Source organism: Panulirus ornatus, chromosome 16 (genome assembly GCF_036320965.1).
Source record: "Panulirus ornatus isolate Po-2019 chromosome 16, ASM3632096v1, whole genome shotgun sequence".
NCBI lineage: Eukaryota > Metazoa > Arthropoda > Malacostraca > Decapoda > Palinuridae > Panulirus > Panulirus ornatus.
In genome coordinates this window covers 45,931,522-45,939,211 of record NC_092239.1, presented here as the reverse complement: position 1 = coordinate 45,939,211, position 7,690 = coordinate 45,931,522, and positions in this window count along the sequence as shown.

Here is a 7,690-nt window from a genome sequence, read left to right as displayed (position 1 = left end):
GCTGCCTTCCGCAAAGGTTTTACTACCACTTCTCTGTTTACCAAATCCTTTTCCCTAACCCTCTCACTTTGCACACCACCTCGACCAAAACACCCTATATCTGCCACTCTATCATCAAACACATTCAATAAACCTTGAAAATACTCACTCCATCTCCTTCTCACATCACCACTACTTGTTATCACCTCCAGATTAGCCCTCTTCACTGAAGTTCCCATCTGCTCCCTTGTCTTGCGCACTTTATTTACCTCCTTCCAAAACATCTTTTTATCCTCCCTGAAATTTAATGATACTCTCTCACCACAACTCTCACTTTCCCTCTTTTTCACCTCTCGCACCTTTGTCTTGACCTCCTGCCTCTTTCTTTTATACATCTCCCAATCATTTGCATTTTTTCCCTGCAAGAATCGTCCAAATGCCTCTCTCTTCTCTTTCACTAATAATCTTACTTCCTCCTCCCGCCGCTCAATACCCTGTCTAATCAACCCACCTCCCACGCTTTTCATGGAACAAGCATCTTTTGCGCAAGCCATCATTGCTTCCCTAAATACATCCCATTCTTCCCCCACTCCCCTTACCTCCTTTGTTCTCACCTTTTTCCATTCTGTACTCAGTCTCTCCTGGTACTTCCTCACACAAGTCTCCTTCCCAACCTCATTTACTCTCACTTCTCTCTTCACCCCAACATTCTCGCCTCTTTTTTGAAAACCCCTACAAATCTTCACCTTCGCCTCCACAACATAATGATCAGAATCACTCCAGTCGCACCTCTCAACACATCAACATCCAAAAGTCTCTCTTTCGCGCACTTATCAATTAACACGTAATCCAATAACGCTCTCTCGGCCATCTCTCCTACTTACATACGTATACTTATGTATATTTTCCTTTTTAAACTAGGTATTCCCAATCACCAGTCCTTTTTTAGCATATAAATCTACAAGCTCTTCACCATTTTCATTTACAACACTGAACACCCCATGTATACCAATTATTCCCTCAACGGCCACATTACTCACCTTTGCATTCAAATCACCCATCACTATAACCCGGTCTTGTGCATCAAAACCACTAACACACTAACTCATTCAGTTGCTCCCAAAACACTTGCCTCTCATGATCTTTCTTCTCATGACCAGGTGCATATGCACCAATAATCACCCATCTCTCTCCATCAACTTTCACTTTTACCCATATCAATCTAGAGTTTACTTTCTTACACTCTATCACATACTCCCACAACTCCTGTTTCAGGAGTAGTGCTTTTCCTTCCCTTGCTCTTGTCCTCTTACTAACCCCTGACTTTACTCCGAAGACATTCCCAAACCACTCTTCCCCTTTACCCTTGAGCTTTGTTTAACTCAGAGCGAAAACATCCAGGTTCCTTTCTTCAAACATACTATCTGCTCTCTCCTTTTTTCTCATCTTGGTTACATCCACACACATTTAGACACCCCAATCTTAGCCTTCGATAAGGATGAGCATTCCTCGCGTTACTCCTTCTTCTGTTACCCCTTTTAGAAAGTTAATTTACAAGGAGAGGAGGGTTTCTGGCCCCCGCTCCCGTCCCCTTTAGTCGCATTCTTCGACTCGTGAGGAATGCGTGAGAAGTATTCTTTCTCCCCTGCATGTATATACATATATATATATATATATATATATATATATATATATATATATATATATATATATATATATATATATATATATATATATTTATATTTTTTATTATACTTTGTCGCTGTCTCCCGCGTTTGCGAGGTAGCGCAAGGAAACAGACGAAAGAAATGGCCCAACCCCCCCATACACATGTATATACATACGTCCACACAGGCAAATATACATACCTACACAGCTTTCCATGGTTTACCCCAGACGCTTCACATGCCTTGATTCAATCCCCTGACAGCACGTCAACCCCGGTATACCACATCGCTCCAATTCACTCTATTCCTTGCCCTCCTTTCACCCTCCTGCATGTTCAGGCCCCGATCACACAAAATCTTTTTCACTCCATCTTTCCACCTCCAATTTGGTCTCCCTCTTCTCCTCGTTCCCTCCACCTCCGACACATATATCCTCTTGGTCAATCTTTCCTCACTCATCCTCTCCATGTGCCCAAACCACTTCAAAACACCCTCTTCTGCTCTCTCAACCACGCTCTTTTTATTTCCACACATCTCTCTTACCCTTACGTTACTCACTCGATCAAACCACCTCACACCACACATTGTCCTCAAACATCTCATTTCCAGCACATCCATCCTCCTGCGCACAACTCTATCCATAGCCCACGCCTCGCAACCATACAACATATATATTGGGAAGAAAGAATACTTCCCACGCATTCCTCACGTGCCGTAGAAGGCGACTAAAGGGGCCGGGAGCGGGGGCCAGAAACCCTCCCCTCCTTGTATTTTAACTTTCTAAAAGGGGAAACAGAAGAAGGAGTCACGCGGGGAGTGCTCATCCGTCTCGAAGGCTCAGACTTGGGTGTCAGACTGGGGTGTCTAAATGTGTGTGGATGTAACCAAGATGAGAAAAAAGGGGAGATAGGTAGTATGTTTGAGGAAAGGAACCTGGATGTTTTGGCTCTGAGTGAAACGAAGCTCAAGGGTAAAGGGGAAGAGAGGTTTGGGAATGTCTTGGGAGTAAAGTCAGGGGTTAGTGAGGGGACAAGAGCAAGGGAAGGAGTAGCACTACTCCTGAAGAAGGAGTTGTGGGAGTATGTGATAGAATGTAAGAAAGTAAATTCTAGATTGATATGGGTAAAACTGAAAGTTGATGGAGAGAGATGGGTGATTATTGGTGCATATGCACCTAGGCATGACAAAAAAATTATCAGAGGCAAGTGTTTTGGGAGCAGCTGAATGAGTGTGTTAGTGGTTTTGATGCACAAGACCGGGTTATAGTGATAGGGTGATTTGAGTGCAAAGGTGAGTAATGTGGTACTTGAGCGAATAATTGGTTTACATGGGGTGTTCAGTGTTGTAAATGGAAATGGTGAAGAGCTTGTGTATTTATTTGCTGAAAAAGGACTGGTGATTGGGAATAGCCTGGTTTAAAAAGCGAGATATACGTAAGTATACGTGTGTAAGTAGGAGAGATGGCCAGAAAGCATTATTGGATTACATGTTAATTGATAGGTGCGCGAAAGAGAGACTTTTGGATGTTAATGTGCTGAGAGGTGCAACTGGAGGGATGTCTGATCATTATCTTGTGGAGGCGAAGGTGAAGATTTGTAGTGGTTTTCAGAAAAAAAAGAGAGAATGTTGGGGTGAAGAGATTGGTGAGAGGTAGTGAGCTTGGGATGGAGACTTGTGTGAGGAAGTACCAAGAGAGACTGAGTTCACATTGGAAAAAGGTGAGAACAAAGGAGGTACGGGGACTAGGGGAGGAATGGGATATATTTAAGGAAGCAGTGATGGCTTGCGCAAAAGATGCTTGTGGCATCAGAAGAGTGGGAGGTGGGTTGATTAGAAAGGGTAGTGAGTGGTGGGATGAAGAAGTAAGATTAAAAGTGAAAGAGAAGAGATAGGCATTTGGACGATTTTTGCAGGGAAAAAATGCAAATGAGTGGGAGATGTATAAAAGAAAGAGGCAGGAGGTCAAGAGAATGGTGCGAGAGGTCAAAAAGAATGCAAATGAGAATTGGTGCGAGAGAGTATCATTAAATTTTGGGGAGAATAAGATGTTATGGAATGAGGTAAATAGAGCGCATAAGACAAGGGAGCAAATAGGAACTTCAGTGAAGGGGGCTAATGGGGAGGAGATAACTAGTAGCGGTGATGCGAGAAGTAGATGGAGCGAGTATTTTGAGAGTTTGTTGAATGTGTTTGATGATAGAATGGCAGATATAGGGTGTTTTGGTCGAGGTGGTGTGCAAAGCGAGAGGGTTAGGGAAAATGATTTGGTAAACAGAGAAGAGGTAGTAAAAGCTTTGCGGAGGATCAAAGCCGGCAAGGCAGCAGGTTTGGATGGTGTTGATGTGGAGTTTATTAAAAAAGTGGGTGACTGTTATTGTTGACTAGTAGGGAAGGTTATTTAATGTATTTATGATTCATGGTGAGGTGCCTGAGGATTGGCGGAATGCGTGCATAGTGCTATTGTACAAAGGCAAAGGGGATAAGAGTGAGGTCTCAAATTATAGAAGTATAAGTTTGTTGAGTATTCCTGGTAAATTATATGGGAGAGTATTGATTGAGAGGGTGAAGGCATGTACAGAGCATCAGATTAGGGAAGAGCTGTGTTGTTTCAGAGGTGGCAGAGGAAATGTGATCAGGTGTTTACTTTCAGGAAATTATGTAAGAAATACTTAGAAAAGGAAATGGGTTTGTATTTAGCATTTATGGATCTGGAAAAGGCATATGATAGAGTTGATGGAGATGGTCTGTGGAAGGTATTAAGAATATATAGTGTGGGAGGCAAGTTGTTAGAAGCAGTGAAAAGTTTTTATCGAGGATGTAAGGCATGTGTACGTGTAGGAAAAGAGGAAAGTGTTTGGTTCTCAGTGAATGCAGGTTTGCGGCAGGGGTGTCTGATGTCTCCATGGTTATTTTATTTGTTCATGAATAGGGTTGTTTGGGAGGTGAATGCAAGAGTTTTGGAAAGAGGGGCAAGTATGCAGTCCGTTGTGGATGAGAGAGCTTAGGAAGTGAGTCAGTTGTTGTTCGCTGATAATACAGCGGCTGGTGGCTGATTCATGTGAGAAACTGCAGAAGCTGATGACTGAGTTTGGTAAAGTGTGTGAAAGAAGAAAGTTAAGAGTAAATGTGAATACGAGCAAGATTATTAGATACTGTGGGGTTGAGGGTCAAGTCATTTGTGAGGTAAGTTTGAATGGAGAAAAACTGGAGAAAGTAAAGTGTTTTAGATATCTGGAATTGGATCTGGCAGAGGATGGAACCATGGAAGCGGAAGTGAATCATAGGGTGGGGGAGGGGGCGAAAATTCTGGGAGCCTTGAAAAATGTTTGTTAGTCGAGAACATTAACTCGGAAATCAAAAATGGGTATGTTTGAAGGAATTGTGGTTCTACCAATGATGTATAGGCTTCGAGGCGTGGGCTATGGATAAAGTTGTGAGCAAGTGGGTGAATGTGCTTGAAATGAGATGTTTGAGGACAATATGTGGTGTGAAGTGGTTTGATCGAGTAAGTAATGTAAGGGTAAGAGAGATGTGTGGAAATAAAAAGAGTGTGGTTGAGAGAGCAGAAGAGGGTGTTTTGAAATGGTTTGGTCACACGGAGAGAATGAGTGAGGAAAGATTGACCAAGAGGAAATATGTGTCAGAGGTGGAGGGAACGTGGAGAAGTGGGAGACCAAATTGGAGGTGGAAAGATAGAGTGAAAAAGATTTTGAGTGAGCGGGCCTAAACATGCAGGAGGGTGAAAGGCGTGCAAGGAATAGAGTGAATTGGAATGATGTGGTATACCGGAGTCTACTTGCCGTCACTGGATTGAACCAGGGCATGTGAAGCGTCTGGGGTAAACCATGGAAAGTTCTATGGGGCCTGGATGTGGTGGGGCCTGGATGTGGAAAGGGAGCTGTGATTTCGGTGCATTATTACATGACAGCTAAACACTAAGTATGAACGAATGGGGCCTTTGTTGTCTTTTCCTAGCGCTACCTCGCACACATGTGGGGGGGAGGGGGTTGTTATTCCATGTATGACGGGGTGTCGATGGGAATAAATAAAGGCAGACAGTATGAATTGTGTACATGTGTATACATGTATATGTCTATGTGTGTATATATATGTGTACACTGAGATGTATAGGTATGTATATTTGCGTGTGTGGACGTGTATGTATATACATGTGCATATGGGTGGGTTTGGCCAGTATATATATATATATATATATATATATATATATATATATATATATATATATATATATATATATATATATATATATATATATATATATATATATATATATATATATATATATATATATATATATATATATATTGATGAATCGACTATACATGTAAGTGAAAGTTGATGAATCGTCTGTATCGCCGGAGGTGTTGGCATGGCTGACTCCCTCCCCCGCCCACACCCACACCCACACCCACACCCACACCGCATCGTCGTGAGGGACATGCTGGAAGCTAGGAACAGATACGGAGGCCGAGGATACAAGAGATGGACGAGACCCAAGAGCCTCGTCTCAGCATGGGAAATAGCTGATCTACCTACAGAATTAAGAACCACTGCAACAGAAATCTCGCCAAGTGGTAGAGGTACCCGCAGTGTATCGAGACAGACTTCCGCAGAACTTTTTTAAAGGGGAAGTAAATGTTTATAGTTGTGTTACTGGAGTGATAGTTTCATACATGGTGCTGTGGCAAGGAAATTGTGAAACTGGAAAAGAATGTAGCTTAGACATTGAAGCTTATTCCTTCATTGAAATGTGAACAAAGGGAGCATTTTTTCAAAGTGATAGAGATGGAAAGCAAAAAGGGGTTTTTCATGAATGTACTGGAAAACTTGAGGTCCAGATAAACTTTTGGTCTGTCAAGACTTTATTATGGCGTATGACCAACTACCTACCCTCATGTATCCAAGATATGGTCGTACTTTGTGTAGAGAAGACAATTGAGAAAAATCATAAGCCAATATTCCAGTTTCATGATAAGAGAAGAAGTGAACCAGGCAGTTTGATACAGTGGTTAAATTGATGAAAACTACTATTAACGTTTGTGTAAATAAATTATACATTTCCCTTTACCATAGCCAGAGGTTGAACCATTATGTGACATTCATTTTTCATTCCATTTACTGCTAGAAGTTTCAGTTTCCTAGATTATTTCTTACATTTTTCATATATATATATATATATATATATATATATATATATATATATATATATATATATATATATATATATATATATATATATATATATTTCTTTTCTTTCATACTATTCGCCATTTCCCGCGATAGCGAGGTAGCGTTAAGAGCAGAGGACTGGATCTTTGAGGGAATATCCTCATCTGGCCCCCTTCTCTGTTCCTTCTTTGGAAAAATAAAAAAGAATTAAAAAAATAAAAAAAAAATCTAGAAATAAAAAAATAAAAAAATAAGAAAAACGAGAGGGGAGGATTTCCAGCCCCCCGCTTCCTTCCCTTTTAGTCGCCCTCTACGACACGCAGGGAATACGTGGGAAGTATTCTTTCTCCCCTATCCCCAGGGATAATATATATACATATATATATATATATATATATATATATATATATATATATATATATATATATATATATATATATATATATATATATATGTATATATATTATCCCTGGGGATAGGAGAGAAAGAATACTTCCCACGCATTCCTTACGTGTCGTAGAAGGCGACTAGAGGGGACGGGAACGGGGGGCCAGAAATCCTCCCCTCCTTGTATTTCAACTTTCTAAAATAGGAAACAGAAGAAGGAGTCACGCGGGGAGTGCTCATCCTCTTCGTAGGCTCAGACTGGAGTGTCTAAATGTGTGTGGATGTAACCAAGATGTGAAAAAAGGAGAGATATGTAGTATGTTTGAGGAAAGGAACCTGGATGTTTTGGCTTTGAGTGAAAAAAAAAGCTCAAGGGTAAAGGGGAAGAGTGGCTTGGGAATGTCTTGGGAGTAAAGTCAGGGTTTAGTGAGAATACATGAGTAAGGGAAGGAGTAGCACTACTCCTG